Source organism: Staurois parvus, unplaced genomic scaffold (assembly GCF_062004578.1).
Source record: "Staurois parvus isolate SC_StPar_1 unplaced genomic scaffold, SC_StPar_1.0 ptg000153l, whole genome shotgun sequence".
In the NCBI taxonomy this organism is placed as follows: Eukaryota; Metazoa; Chordata; class Amphibia; order Anura; family Ranidae; genus Staurois; species Staurois parvus.
In genome coordinates this window covers 10,012,136-10,029,122 of record NW_028317949.1, presented here as the reverse complement: position 1 = coordinate 10,029,122, position 16,987 = coordinate 10,012,136, and the positions used below count along the sequence as shown (strand labels likewise).

General features: G+C 40.6%; 1 protein-coding gene across 2 annotated transcripts in view; it reads left to right on the top strand.

Moving 5' to 3' along the window:
* Window positions 1–16,987, top strand: part of CDH12 (cadherin 12) — a 1,084,366-nt gene that overhangs the window by 703,214 nt on the left and 364,165 nt on the right. For both annotated transcript variants that reach the window (XM_089674839.1, XM_089674840.1), the window contains one exon: window positions 11,750–11,855. The gene's annotated coding sequence lies outside the window, so the exon portion shown is untranslated. The remainder of the gene's footprint in view (window positions 1–11,749; window positions 11,856–16,987) is intronic.

Here is a 16,987-nt window from a genome sequence, read left to right as displayed (position 1 = left end):
TAATTAAAGCTGCTAGCCCATCAGTAGACACAATTGACCAAAGCATATATAATAAATGGTGCTGCGCTACTCTTTCTGTAAAATAACACTTTCTAAGATGAGTTTTGAACATTCCTCCTGTTAGTTTGAAGTCATGTCTCTGTGTTCTTGATCTTGGGTTCATGTTGAAAATACTGCCCTTCTAAAACTAATTCACCCCCTTGATGTATTTAGAGGCTTCAGTCATGTCTCCCAGATCCCTCCTTTCCTCCAGACTGTACATATTTAAGCTTCTGAAGTCTCTCCTGATATGCTTTATCACTCAGACCTGTTATTATTTTTGCTGGCCATCTCTGGACTCATTCTATCATATTAATATCTTTTTGTAAATAAGGTCTGGAGGAGATTCCAGGAGACAGGCAGGTACTCTAGGAAAGCTGGACAGGGCCATAGAAGGTCCTTAACCCATCAGCAGGACTGGTATCTGCTTCTTTGCTCAAAGAGGAAAAGGATTAGAACTGCCAGAGCCCTACAAAATGACTTCCAGAAGGCCACTGGTATGACTGTCTCTGACCAAACAATCAGAAAATTACTTAATGAGCATGGCGTGAGGGATGAGATCATCTAGTACAATCTGTGCTCACTTCCTTGCACCATAGAGCTCGATTGGCATTTGCCATTGAAAACCAGAATTGTCAGGTCCACCACTGGCACCCTGTGCTTTTCACAGATGAGAGCAGGGTCACCCTGAGCACATGTGACAGACGTGAAAGGGTGGAGAACGTTATACTGCCTGTAACATTGTTCAGCATGACCATTTTGGTGGTGGGTCAGTGATGGTCTGGGGAGGCATATCCATGGAGAGATGCACAGAGCTCTACAGGCTAGACAATGGCACCTTGTCTGCCATTAGGTATCGAGATTAAATCCTTGGACCCATTGCCAGACCCTACACTGGCGCAGTTGGTCCTGGTTTCCTCCTGGTGCATGACAATGCCCAGCCTCATGTGGTGAGAGTATGAAGGCAATTCCTGGAGGATGAAGGAATTGATACCATTGAATGGCCCCCACAGTTGCCTGACCTAAATCCAATAGAACACCTCTGGGATATCATGTTTTGGTCCATCCGACGATGCCAGGTTGCACCTCAGACTGTCCAGGAGCTCAGTGATGCCCCAGATCTGGGAGGAAATACCCCAGGGCACCATCCATCATTTCATTAGGAGCATGCCCTGACGTTGACATGCATGCATACAAGCCCGCAGAGGCCATGCAAACTACTGAGTACCATTTTGAGTTGCTGCAATGCAATTTCAGAAAAATGGACTAGCCTGCTGCATAATTTTTTCACTTTGATTTTCGAGGTGTGTTTGAATTCAGTCCTCTGCAGGTTGATAATTTTCATTTCCATCAAACGATGGGGCAACCTTACGTTAGTAACACATTACCCAGTCCATATTAGAATAGATATCCAGCATGATATTTTTCCCCGTTGAGATCTGATGTGTTTTTAATGTGTTCCTTTAATTTTGTTGAGCAGTGTATATTCTGTGTGCTATCCATATATGTAGAGTACATTACATAGTTTATATAGGTTTCCATATCTGAATTCATTTATTCCTTGGATTGTAGTATCAGTTTTTTTGTATAAATGTATCATGTTTTTTGTGCTTGTTTTGTGGTTTTACTTTTAGTCAGCCCTGATCATGCTTTGTGCCTTGTTGATGTTGTGGTTTTTGCTTATTATTTTTATTCTTATTTATTTTACTATAATTGTTAACCCATTTTTAAGTTATTTTTACATCCAGCACTTAGATTAATTAACAATAACATGTACATAGTTTATTTATTAAAGGATATGTTCACCTTCCATAACATATTACACCCATATTCAGTGTGTAACATATTATTACTTCATAACATATTATGAAGTCACAGGTCTCTGTACCCGCCGATCACCTGCTTTGACAGTTAGCTAGTGGAGGATCTTACCCACCCTCTAGCTGTCAAATTTTTAAAAAAACGTGGCTGTGCAAGGCTCCACCTGCCCGGTCACGTCACCCATTCACTGTCCTCTATGAATGAGAAACTACAAGTCCCGACATCCTTACCAACTGTCGAATTGTAGATCTCAATGAACTACCATGGTGCTGTGGAGCGCCATGGTAGTTCATTAAATTTTCATGTCAGTATATCTGCTTGCTCGTACATCCTAAATCTCATGCAATAGTGCCAATTTTATCATTATTTTACTCCTATTTGTGGTCACTTTGCAATGTTTTTATGATTGGACACATTGATGTTCAGTGATGTTTTATTGGTGGATTCATTGATGGTTTTAATGTATGTTGAGCACTGGTAATAAGCCACTGTGTATGATCTATGCTCATAAAGACTTGTCCAGGGGATGCTGTCCCTCAACTCCTCCATCCTTCCCACCCCATTCCTATTCTCGTTGGGGTGTGGTCTGTTATAATGCTGTTTATTAGGGTAGAGGTGGGGGAGCTACCTCTGAAGAAGGTGGCCAGTTCCCCGATAACAGTGGTAGAGTCAGCTACAGTATTCATTAGTTGGATAGCAGAAGTTTTTAACCTGTGATTTGTGCATTATACATGTTTTTATCCCACGTGCGTGAGCATAATTTATGTCTTCCTTTTCCCTTTAACCTCCCTAGCGGTATGATTATTTCCGATTTTTTGTGCTGAAAGCGGTACCATTTTTTTGCATGGAAATATGTAGTTTTTTATTGTAGGCTGTAATTTTTAGGAATAACTCACTGAAATCTGTATAAACAAGAGTCTAGTAAACATTCCAGATATGATAAAATTTGAAACACGAAATCATAAATTATAATTTAATAAATAATCATAAAAAATAATAATATAATAATAATAAATTTAATTCAATAATATAATCAAACCAAAAACACTGAAATTTGAAATACAGAGGCAAATTCGCACATCGCTGAGCAAAGTCACAAAATCGTTTTCAGTGTCTGATGACGAATTTCCCCACAAATCATTATCACTCAATTCTGCAAGTGGTTCTAATTTACTATCGCTGTTCTCTAGCTGGTCTAAAACCGCTTTTGACGTAAAGGGACGCTTTTTGGACGCCATGGACTTTTCTAAGTTTCCAGGCAGAAAGAACAGTCAAAATGCAGGCAGGGCACAGGAGAAAGCACTAGGGACAAAATGTATGTGAAATGCATTGAAACAGCAATGTTTTACTATGTAATAATCATTTTTTTACAAATGAGATTTTTAAAAAATTTCAAATTTGCCGCCGGTTCTGGCGCCTGTACGTCCCGACGTCACAGGGACCAGAACACGGAAGCCGGATGCCGGCATCGGCCGGAGGAGATGGCCGGGGACGCTGCAGGGGACACATCGTGGGAGTGAAGGACAAGGTAAGTTCTGCAGGGACTCCCTGAGCAACGCCGCATGGTAAGCCCGAGTGTAGCTCGGGGTTACCGCTCTTGGTACTGAAATTTTACCCCGAGCTACACTCGGGAATACCGCTAAGGAGGTTCATAAGGTGCTATAGATAATGCACTAGGCATTTTTGCCCTCTTTTTGTGTTTTTCTTTATTTCTTTAGCATTAAAATACAAAAAAATTTTACTTACATGTAAATTACTTATCTCTGAGTACAGTACAGTGCACATTGTATACAGTATGAAACATGTTCTGTGACCTGTAATATACGCAAAGATAAGGAGTTTACAGGTAAATTAAAATTCCTATTTTTTTGTTTTTGGGTTTAGATATGCCCTTGGCATAAAAATATAGCATACCCATGTATTTATTTTATTTTAAAAAAACAAATTATCATCTGGAAAATAATTACTACATCCTTACTTCTCCATGTGCATCTTCTGTATATGGAAGAAAAAGCATACCCTCATGAAACTGAGTCACTATAAAGTGTGTTTTGCAAAAGTTCTTGATAGTGTTTTAATGAAAATGATATTTAAAGTGAACAGTGACCTTGTAAAACGCTTATTTTAAACTGATAATGTTTCTGTGTATAAATACAGGGCCTGTTTCCAAGTAGTTAACTATAATATAACCTACTGAAAGCAATATTCATTTTTTTTATAACACCATAAACTTTATCAGGTTGCCCTATGCAGGTGACAATAAATCAACAACATTTGTTCTCCTTTGCATTGACATTTAGAGTCTTGCTTGATTTATTTTTTGATTTGTAGCATAACACTGATCTCCTAGGCTTCCCGAAATCTAAAAGTAGTCTTACAATACTGAAGTGAAGTGGGGCAGATGTAGGAAACAGGAGCAAGAAATTGTCTTGTAATGAAAGCTTCATCAAGAATCCTTGCTTATTTTTAAATTTGGAAATGACAAAATATATGGGCAACATAATATTTTTTTAAATAGCACACTTTTCATAAAAGCCCCATGATCTCAGTTTGATGTTTTATTTAAAAAAGTAACTTGCGTAGTTACTATATTTGTTATATTTATTATAAAACATCTTGTTCAGGTGCATTGATTTTTTTTCACTGTCATCTGTCATCTTGTTGCCTTGATAAGCTATGATTAAATGAGAAAGCTGTTCTTTGCTGATATGAAGAGTAGTGTGCTAACTACTCTTTTCATTAAAAATTGAGACAAGGGAAAAAAAAACGAAAGTAAACAACTAACCATCTCCGTTTCCTCAGGACATGGTATGGGATTAGAAAATATATTTTCGGTTTAATTCCTCACCCTCCCTATTAGCAACTCCATCTGTTGTCTGCTTTTGGACTTGTGTGATCGGAGCAATGTTAGGCATATGCTGAAGAGTAACTTTCAGTTCATTAGCCATAATTTTAATAAATCAAAAACTAGGCCTTCTAAAGTGTTTTTCATTATTTCAAAGTGTTCTTTACAGTTCAGGAGCTCTCTTTTTTTAGCTACAACCTCATTTGCAAGGAGTTATATCCCTTACTCTTCAGAAAAACCTGATAATCCCTTATATGTATGCCTTCCTTTATTCTCAGAATGCTGTTTTGCAAATTATTTTTTTTTATGTCAGTGTTAGATCTCTAATGATCAGAAAATCAATAGAATGATCTTCTGATTTTCCCTGAATGCTAAAAATCAGAATGTCATTAATGGTAATGGTTTGTAACTATGTTTCAGCCTAAAATTGAAAGCGATGTAATGTGTGTGACCCTTTAACCACAAGCCTACAGGGCACTTATACCCCCTTCCTGCCCAGGCCAATTTCCAGCATTCAGCGCTGTTGCAATTTGAATGACAATTGCGCGGTCATGCAACACTGTACCCATATGAAATTTTTTGTATCATTTTTTTGTGACAGATAGAGCTTTTTTTTGGTGGTATTTAATCACCTCTGGGTTTTTTATTTTTTCTTAAACAAACCAAAAACCACTGACATTTTTTTTTTAAAAAGTGATTTTTCTCCTTCACTGATGTGCGCTAATGAGGCTGCAGTGATGGGCACTGATAGGCTGCACTGATGGACACTGATAGGTGGCACTGATGGGCACTGATGAGGAGGTACTGGTAGGTGGCACAGATGGGCATTGGCAGGCATCACTGATGGGCACTGAAAGGCAGCACTGATATATGGCACTGTTAGGCGGCACTGACTGGCACTGTTAGGTGGCACTGACTGGCATGTTAGGTGGCACTGATGCACACTGATAGGCGGCACTGATAGGTGGCACTGATTGGCAGCATTGATAGGTGGCACTGACTTCCACTGATGGGTGACACTGAAAGGCAGCTCAGATGGGCCCTGATATGTGGCATTGATGTGCACTGGTAGGCACTGATATGTGGCATTGATGTGGCACTGATGGGCACTGGCACGTGGCACTGATGAGCACTGACAGCTGGCACTGATGGAGACTGACAGGTGGCACTGCTGGGGCTGCACTGATCATCAGGGCACACTGATCATCAGTGCTCTGATGATCAGTGTACATGTCCCCTCCTCGGAATGCTGATTACTGGCTCTCCTCTCCTCTCGAGCTGTCAGAGTGACAGCTCGAGAGGAGAGAAATGCCGATAACCGGCATTTCCCTATTTACGTGTGATCAGCTGTGATTGGACACAGCTGATCACATGACCGAGCCGACATCTTTGGCTCTTTCTGTGGATCGGTGATCCGCTGTGTCCAAGGGACACAGCGGACCGCTGATCGCCGCGCTGCGCGCTCCAGGAGCCGCGCATGCGCGTTTAGAATGGGAGGACGTCATATAACGTCCTCCCAAAATGAGAGAACCACCTTGCGTCCATCATATTACTATATGGCGGACGGGATGCGGTTAATTTGCAAATAAATTAACCCCTTCCCTCCCAGACCTTTAAGTGGATCAAAATGCGCGGAGGCAGGCATTCCAATCATATGAATGCTGTGATTGGCTGTCACAGCAGCCACATGATTGAAAGCTGCTGATCACAAGTATTCATTTAGATGTGCAGCTTCACTATGCAAGGAAATTATACCTAGAGCTTAGTGAATAAGGTGAAGCTTTGCTGACTTCCATCATGAAGAAAAAATGCTGTTTTTTATTTATTTTTTTTTCCTTGCATATGTTTGGGTATTCTTTGTAAAGTGATGCTTCAGCACATTCACTAAGATCCTGAGTGAATTATCTTGCAGAGTTCAATTTCACTTGTAAAGTAACTGCCTATTTGTCTTTAGTAAATCAACTCTTTGGTTTTCTGTATAAATACATTCTTGTTCTCAGTCAAAGTTAGCAAAGAATTATACCTGCTCAATCATAAAGAATAGATCCTTCATTTCCAATCCGATTTCAATTAATTTATCTATACATGCCTATAGAGTAAGCTCCAATGGTGGGAGAGAAAGGAGATTAAAAAAGGGGGAGGGAGGAAATGACAGATATGATAGGTAAGAAGATAAAAAATGCAGGGGCAAAAAAGATAAAGATAGATCTAAATTCTATTAAAAAAAAATTGTGATCCCCTTATCTTTAAGAATCTCAATGTTACAGTCCTTCTTTCTGGTGCAGACATTAGCAGTACAAAGTGAAGGTTAAAATACAGGATAGGTGCACCGTTGTCTCAGTGTGGTGTATTATTGTTGGTATGGCTCTAGAGTAGAGATGGGAGATGGGAGTGTGGATGAAATCTGAAAGTGGCTGAGCTTTGGAGCTTGGAGCTGGAGTCAACATTATAAATGCTTTTTTATATGGTTGATATGCATTTCAATTAATATAAATCTGTAAGCAGTTTATCAGGGGTGGACTGGCAACTCATGGGGCCCCCGGGCAATAGGGGATCATGGGGCCCCTGTGTCCTTGCCCACATTCAAAGCACACCCAAAAAAGCCTATAAAAGGTACCAGGGGCATTTCATGGGGCCCCCTACTGACCCCGGGCCCTCGGACAGTGCCCGGGTGCTCAAATGGTCAGTCCGCCCCTGCAGTTTATTTTGTAATAGATAAACCAGGTTACCTGAAAAGAATCTCTGGACAAAAAAGCTAAACCCAATTACACATACATGCATGGTTACTGTTTTACCTTCTAGGGTTTTTATTTCTGTACAGCCAATCTTGTGACTTACACATGATTTCCGAACATCACAGCTATGCAGGTGACACTTGCAGGGCCATGGATAAGGGGGTACCACCAGTTCTCCTGTACAGGGGCCAAGGTCAGCAGGGGGGCCCAGGCAGCTGGGTGAATCTGATGTGGGCATGGAGGGTGACCGGCATGGTGGAGGGGGGCAATTACTGGAACAGTTCTCCTGTACGGCGCTCTCTGCAGCAGCTGAAAGCTGGCTTCTCCTCCTCTCCCTCCCACTGGCTTTCAGCTGAGTGAGCGCAAAATAGGATCCTTCAGGATGGAGAAGGATCTGGTAAACATGGCGCATTTACAAGTCCCTTCCTTTCCTGAATGAACACAATGAATGATCAGTGCTGATCACTCACTGTGTTCATGCATAACTAAAGCAAAGTAAACAGGTTTTTTTTTTGGGGGGGGTGGAGGGAGCCTTTCAGGTTGGCTGTATGGGGCCTCATGGTATCTAACAGCAGTCCTGGACACATGCATTTCCTGACTGAGCAATTAATTTTCCTGGTTCAGTAATACATCTTCCTACATCACCTCTCTGTCACTAGTCTCATTGGACTATGAATCACCAAAAGGTTGTCCAGAATTCCTTCTCTTTAGTAGAGATCACATGATCACATGTTTAACCTCCTCCCACCCGCCATATAAGTAAATGATCGGTGGGTAGCAGTTCTCTCATTCTGGGAGGACATCTTATGAGGTCCTCCCACTCTAACTGCATATGCACACCCCTGGGTGCGCTCAGCAATCGCTGGTGCATTGTGTCCCACCGATGATTTGTGATTGGACACAGCTGATTACGTGGTAAAGAGCTGCAAACACGTTATGTGTGTAAACATAAAAAACAGACTAAAACAAATGAAAGTGTTGCGCTGCTAGCATGAGTCAATACATGTAAATATATGAACAAAAACATGACTGAGTCCCAAAAGTTGATAAACCATAAAAATAGATGCAATTCTTCAAAAAAACAAAATAAGCGGAAAAAATCTCCTGCTGTTGATTACACCCAAAATCCCAGTGCTGTAAATCTTCACTACATGTGAATCACCACAGTGAACATATACTTTCCAGGTGGACTCTCACCATGGACCTGTATGTAGACACAGGTCAAACAAAGCATCTCCCCTATTAGTGGGGTAACACATAACTTGTTCCTCTGTGCACTCTTACCCTTATGAATCCCCACTGGACCTTCCCAAATGGCACCCAATTTCAGTACAGCCAGCTCTGTGGATAAAACTTGACAACCACAAAGCAGACCATAGTGCAGTAGGCTTCTTTAAAAGGCATATATTTATTAAAGCATATGAACTCACATGATAATAGTGTTAAAAACACATGAAACAGCGGTCAGAATCAAACAATGGAGAGCAAGACCCTGCCTGTCGGAACGATGTAGGAGTGCTGACGTCACTTACGCGTATCGTCACACACCATGTGACTTCATCAGAGGTATGAAGTCGTGATGAAGTCACGTGTTGTGTGACGATACGCGTAAGGTGACAGAGGAGCAAGTTATGTGTTACCCCCATTAATAGGGGAGATGCTTTGTTTGACCTGTGTCCACATACAGGTCCATGTGAGAAGGTGAGAGTCCACCTGGAAGTCTATGTTCACTGTGGTGATTCACATGTATTGAATATTTACAGCATTGGGATTTTGGGTGCAATCACCAGCAGGAAGATTTTTTCACTTATTTGGATTTTTTTAAAGGATTGCATTTATTTTTATGTTTTTTCATCTTTTGGGACTATCAGTCATGTTTTTATTTGTATATTTACATGTATTGATTCATTCTAGCAGCGCGACACTTAAATTTTTTTTTAGTCTGTTATTTATGTTTACACACATAACACGTGTTTGCAGCAGCTCATCTATTATTATTCTCATTATTTGGCAGCGCACATAATTCTTTTGCCTTTATTATAGTAAGACTTACCTGTAGGTATTGTGAATACCTCCTAGACTTGTACCTTTTAGGATAAATGCACATTGGTTGTAGCCAATGACATCAATTGCGCAGATGCAGTATGTTTTAGATTCTGAATCTCTGAATGCAGAGTACCATCCTGCAATCATGACTCCCACATGTATGCACAGGAGTGAATTCATCGTGTCCCATCCATTCAAACAGCAGGAGAGCATAACCCCAAAAGGAAAACCAGGTGAACATGTAAGCACCTGGAGTGAGTGAATGCTTCCAGACAAAAAAACGTAACATGGATTAAAACCTAACAAATCCATTTTTTTTCTAACCTATTCACAGAACTTTCAAATGAACCACAGTAGGTATGATGAGTAATTGAAAACGACAACTCTTTGATAACAGCTGAAAGCTATTGGTAAAGTTACAGACGTGTTTTATGTTGTATAAGCCTGTTTAGACTACTACCATAAACTGGTGTGATGTCTTTCCCTGCCAAGTGAAGAGAAACATCCATAACAATCAAGGTACAGGTCAATGCCTTGTCAAAAGATACTGCAATTTAATTGGCAAAGTGACAAATATATACAGAGTAGTTAACCACTTGCCTACTGAGCACTTTTTCCCCCTTCCTGCCTAGACCAAGTTGCAGCTTTCAGCGCTGTTGCAGTTTGAATGACTATTGCGCAGTCATGCAACACTGTACCCAAATTAAATTATCTTCTTTTGAGAAATATAGAGCTTTCTTTTGGTGGTATTTACTCACCACTAAACAAACAAAAAAAAGACCAACATTTAAAAAAAAAAACATTTTTCTTTGTTTCTGTTATAAAATGTTGCAAATAGGTAATATTTCTCGATGTAAATCAAAAGTGCAGCGCTAAAAAGGGAAATACAGTATGAGTAGTACGCGTATCTACATCATTAGATAAACAGTTCATTAGGTGACTTGAAGTGACTTCAGGTGCTCTCATGTGACTGTATCCTCCTTTTAGTAAGGTGCTGTGATATAAAGTGCGGAAAGAATGCGCACTCACCAGAACGCACAATTTAATGAGCATTTGTATATATTTGTCCTGATGTCATCTGCTAGTCTGGGTGGTGTCTGGAATCCAGTATATTCCCTTCAATGGTCCTAGATGCTGTTAGTAGGACATCAAGGTGGTCCTGAAATTAATACTGGATCCCCGCACAGCCTCACATAAGTTACTTCTTCCTGAGAGACGGAGCGTCGTCTTCCAGCTCAGTGTGTCCGGGGCTCGGTGTCCATTGGGCTCTGGGCTCTGTCCTCGACCTCCACTGATGGACACTGTTGGGGCTTCACTGATGTTCCCTTGGGGCTGCACCGATGCCCCCTTGGGGCTGCACTAATGTCCTGATGTGTATATACACTTGCCGATTGTCATTGGACACAGCTGATCACGTAGTAAAAGGATTTTTCTTTTACCATGTCATGTGATCAGCTGTGCCCAAAGGACGCAGTGATCACAGAACTCGCCAGGTGGGATGCGTGGGAGGAACGGTTCTGGAGGACGTCATATGACACCCTCCCAAAACTAGACGACTGTTCTGTAGCTGTCATTGGGCTATAGCTCGGTCATCAAGTGGTTAAAAGGCTATTGCACAAAGGTATGCACACCAAAACTTGAAACTTTGGTTTGGTTACAAACGTTTTATTTATCCCTGGACATGAAAGTTTTGAGTGAAGGGGAAAGATAGGGATTAGTGTTAAGTGCCAGAAAAAGGTAATAGGAAATTACATGATATACACAATATAGTTTTTAGCACTGAAATATCTACCCTGACACAGGGGCGGACTGACAACTCATGGGGCCCCCGGGCAATAGAGGATCATGGGGCCCCTGTGACCATGCCCAAACTCAAAAAATCCTATGAAAAAGGTACCAGGGGCATCTCATGGGGCCCCGTACTGACCCCGGGTCCTCGGGCAGTGCCCGGGTTTCCAAATGGTCAGTCCTCCCCTGCCCTGACATTAACTGTCTCAAGCTCTTGATACCCAAATCTGTTGTAGTGACTTTAGGTATATGCAAATCCCAATTTTTTCTGTAAAGGTTAGACTTACCTCCCATCTACACCCATGATCCTCCCTGTTATTGAAGGGTGGCCTCACTGACCAATAGAGAGCTTTAGGTTTATTATAAAAGGAACTTTGCCGAATATAAATATAAGAGCTGCCACTGCTGACTTGTTTTTAAATGTGTAAGCTCTATTGCTGTCATTCTTATGTTTCTCTCCTTTTCTATTTTTCAGGTCAGTGTCAAGACACCTGATATGAACATGCTTGTTCCAAGTCAGTTGCTCAGAATTTAAACAAAGCAAAGGATAACAGCCCTGGACTATGCACCTTCAAAAACAGGTTAGCACTGGCATTCCAAATTTCTATCCAGGGAGGTTTGTTCTGGGTATTTGATTGCTTGGTTGTATAGGCATGTAAAAACTAAGGGTTGCACACTTGGAAATCAGGGATACACTAGACTGTGCTTTCCAAAAGTATCTTTAGGCCAAGACATCAGAAAACAAAGACCCCGTGGATGAACGTACTGCAAAGTGCATATTTACATTTTTTAATTTGCTCTGATAGGGGTAGCAGGAAGTTTGTGTAGCCTTGAAACATGGTGTATGGTACATAATAGTATGTACAGAATCAATATTCCTAGTGCTCACATGTTTATGTTATTACCCTACATACACATACACTTACAGGTTTGACAGGGATTGTGATTTTTACTTTTGCTAAATCACATAGGCTATTTCTAAACTGCTTGTGCTTCAGGCGGTTACAACAAGTTCATGGCTGCAGCTGTGGCCATTAACACTGGGAGATTTTTTGCAGGTGGTGATCAGCTTGTCAGTAAAAGTAATCGGAATGGCTATAGAGTCACCAGATTAACCGCTTGCCACCCTGCCACTGTGTATATACGTGTGCAGGGCGGCAGTGGAGTGCAAAAGCACGTTTTAAAACGTGCTCCGTGCTCCCGACACATTCGCGGGTAGGAGGCGCGCGCGCGTGCTCCCGCCGACCCGCGGGTGATACGATTTGATCCAGGAGGGATCAATCATTAGATTTCAGCCAGTGATTTCTGGCTGAAATCACATGATCAGTCCCTGTCCTATCCTGTCCTGTGTTGATATTTACACAGGGCAGGATATGATGTCATTCTTCTCTGCCTGGACACATTCCGTTCCAGACAGAGAAGAAGACATCCAAAAAGTGAGTACACAAGCACTACACAACAGTTAGAACACTCTAGGACACATTTAACCCCCTGATCGCCCCCCCCCCTTCACTGCCCTGTCACCAGTGTCACTGATCAGTGAAGCGATTTTTACTGATCAGTGTCGCTGGCGACTTCCGATAGAGTTAGCGCCCCTCCCAGATAGCGCCAGTTTGCCCGCTAATACACCAGTAGTCCCGTATAACCCCTTGATCGCCCCCCCCAGTTAACCCCTTCACTGCCCTGTCACCAGTGTCACTGATCAGTGAACCAATTTTTACTGATCACTGTATCAGTGTCGCTGGCGACTTCCGATAGTGTTAGCGCCCCTCCCAGATAGTGCCAGATTGCCCGCCAGTACACCAGTAATCCCGTTTAACCCCTTGATCCCCCCCCCAGTTAACCCCTTCACTGCCCTGTCACCAATGTCACTGATCAGTGAACCAATTTTTACTGATCACTGTATCAGTGTCGCTGGTGACTTCCGATAGTGTTAGCGCCCCTCCCAGATAGCGCCAGATTGCCCGCCAGTACACCAGTAATCCCGTTTAACCCCTTGATCGCCCCCCCCCCAGTTAACCCCTTCACTGCCCTGTCACCAGTGCCACTGATCAGTGAAGCGATTTTTACTGATCACTGTATCAGTGTCGCTGGCGACTTCCAATAGTGTTAGCGCCCCTCCCAGATAGCGCCAGATTGCCCGCCAGTACACCAGTAATCCCGTTTAACCCCTTGATCGCCCCCCTCCACAGTTAACCCCTTCACTGTCCTGTCACCAGTGTCACTGATCAGTGAACCAATTTTTACTGATCACTGTATCAGTGTCGCTGGCGACTTCCGATAGTGTTAGCGCCCCTCCCAGATAGCGCCAGTTTGCCCGCTAGTGCACCAGAAATCCCATTTAACCCCTTGATCGCCCCCTCCTCCCCCCCAGTTAACCCCTTCACTGCCCTGTCACCAGTGTCATTGATTACAGTGAACAGATTTTTACTGATCACTGTATTAGTGTCACTGGTGACTTCCGATAGTGTTAGCGCCCCTCCTAGATAGCGCCAGTTTGCCCGCTAATGCACAGGATTTTTTTTACCAAAAACATGTAGCAGAATACATTTTGGCTTAAATTTATGACTAACTTTGAGTTTATGATATATTTTTTATAGCTTAAAGTAGAAAATATTGTTTTTTTTCAAAATTTTCGTATTTTTTTTGATTATAGCGCAAAAAATAAAAAGCGCACAGGTGATCAAATACCACCAAAAGAAAGCTCTATTTGAGTGAAAAAAAGGACGTAAATTTTGTTTGGGTGCAGCATTGCATGACCGCGCAATTATCATTTGAGTTAGTGCAGCGCTGTATAGCAAAAAAAGGCATAAATTACAGTATCTATACCATAGTTTGTAGACGCTATAACTTTCACACAAAGCAATCAATTTACACTTATTTGGATTTTTTTTTACCAAAAACATGTAGCAGAATACATTTTGATTTAAATTTATGACTAATTTTGAGTTTACGATATATTTTTTATAGCTGAAAGTAGAAAATATTGTTTTTTTTCAAAATTTTCGTGTTTTTTTTGTTTATAGCGCAAAAAAAAAAAAGCGCACAGGTGATAAAATACCACCAAAAGAAAGCTCTATTTGTGTGAAAAAAAGGACGTAAATTTTGTTTGGGTACAGCATTGCAGGACCGCGCAATTATCATTTGAATTAGTGCAGCACCAAACAGCAAAAAAAGGCCTGGTCATTAAGGGGGGTAAATCCTCTGGGGCTCAAGTGGTTAATTATACAGTACTGAAAAGGGCTTCCCCACCCACCATCATTACCATCTGAGGGATGGCAATCAAACCACACATGTGAGGTATTGCCGTAATTGTTGGAGTGGGATAAATAATCCTAGAGCATAATTCAAGGGTAACTGCAACTAAATTAATAACCTGTAAAGGCTTTTAAAACATTGCCTATTGAACATTATGTGTACTGTAGCTTTTTGCCATTTCATAAGAGTGTGCAATTTTAAGGCTTGACATGTTTGGTATCTATTTGCTCAACACAACTCCATATTTTTTTATATTCCCCAAAACTGGGTATTATATTGTGTTTGTGTGCACTAAAATTACTTTTAAGTGTATTTTCTACAAAAGGAGTGCCACAACTTTCAACTGCTACCATAATATTCTACAGGGCCTCTTCTTTCAGAAAATACCTAACTGTTTTGGGGTTTTAAGTAATGTTCTAGCAAAAATTCAAATTTTAATGTGTGAGAAATTAAACAAAATGCCCTGGACTTCAAGTGGTTAAGGAAAAAATTTACCCAGTACCAACTATTATTTTAGGAAATTTTTTTTAAAATACTATGTCTTTTTTGTGCCATATCACCAAAGGTATAAATTTTGGCTGTTCCAAGGGCATTCTAGTATTTTTTAATAATAAATAATGAAGAAGATTGTTGTGGTATACGTGAAAAAATCTGAACTCTGATAGCATTTTATTTATTTTAACTGTTTATGTCTCATAACAAACCTTTGATAGAAATCAAAATCTTGACCTTTAAGAGTACCTGTGCCCAGACAAGGAACAATAAGCTATTTATATATTCTTAACAAGTAGTAAAAGAGCTTTAAAACAAACTATCTTTTACTTTCTAGATATTTTTAATTAAGTTACTCATTCTCAAAAATCACAACAAAGGCTCTAATGTCAGGTTTCAGTCAGTTTTTAACAGCTTAGAAATACCTGGTGATTGTGTACATTTGAAAAAACCAACAGCCTGCCAAGATCTGCTGTCATAGAAAAGTCCACTGTCTGTGATGTAAACTTTGAAAACGAATTTCTTCACAGTGCTTATGAATACAAAAATTATTAAGACTTATTTTAAAGTGATTTTACATCTTATTTAGAACATATTAATATTTTAGTCTGCATGGCCATAGGTTTGCTTTAACCTCCCTAGAGGTATTCCCGAGTGTAGCTCGGGGTAAAGTTTCAGCACCACAAGCAGTAACCCCGAGCTACACTCGGGATTACCCTGCAGCGTTGCTCCGGGATCTCTTCTTCACTTACCTTGCCCTTTGTTCCCACGATGTCCCCCCTGCAGTGTCCCTGGCAATGTCCTCCGGGCCGATGACGGCATCTGTCTTCCGGGTTCCGTTCCCTGCGACGTCAGGACATATGGGGACGGAACTGGTGGGAAATTTTAAAATGTCAAAAAGTGACATTTACTAAATACACTAAAATCACATAGTAAAACATTACTGTATCAAACCATTTCACATACATTTTGTCCTGAGTGCTTTGTCCTGTGCCCTGCCTGCATTATTACTGTTCTTTCTGCCTTGAAATTGAGAAATGTCCATGGCGTCCAAAAAAACGTCCCTTTAGGTCAAAAGCGGTTTTAGACCAGATAGAGAACAGCGATAGTAAATTAGAACCACTTGCAGAATTGTGTGATAATAATTAGTGGGAAAATTCGTCATCAGACACTGAAAACGATTTTGCGACTTTGCTCAGTGATGTGCGAACTTGGCGCTATATTTCAAATTTCAGTGTTTTTGGTTTGATTATATTATTGAATTAAATGTATTATTATTTTTTATGATTATTTATTAAATTATAATTTATGATTTCGTGTTTCAAATTTTAACATACCCGGGATGTTTACTAGACTCTTGTTTGCAAAAATTGCAAAAAATTTACAGGCCTACAATAAAAAAACAACATATTTCCATGCAAAAAAATGTACCGCTTTGAGCACAGAAATATGGACATAATCAGACCGCTAGGGAGGTTAATAGTGAAATGTTTGTCACTTTTCTATAGTAAAAAAAGGTTTATTTTTGGATTTAACCACCATTTTTTCCTCGACCAGTATATTTTGAGTGCATTTGTTTATTTAGTTTACACCTGCATCTTTGTCATATTTCCAAAAGATTTCAAACTATAAAGCTCTGTTGAAGTTTATTTAAACTCTATGTAAGTAGCAGAAAACTGCTGCAACAAAAAATATTTATTTTACCACTGGGTCACTCGTACATTTCTCACTTTTTTCTGGGTCTTCCACTTCAGGACCTGTATTTGATTTATAACTGTGTACCAGTTTGCAAGACTATATAAGGGACTTCAAATATACTCTAACAATCCTATATAATAGTACATCTAATCAAGAACTTATCAATACCATCAAGGCACTTAACCTACACCATTGGCTCTCCTCCACTTGCACTCAGGGCTTCCTTATATCCCTGGACACTGAAAAGGTGATCAACAAGGTGGCT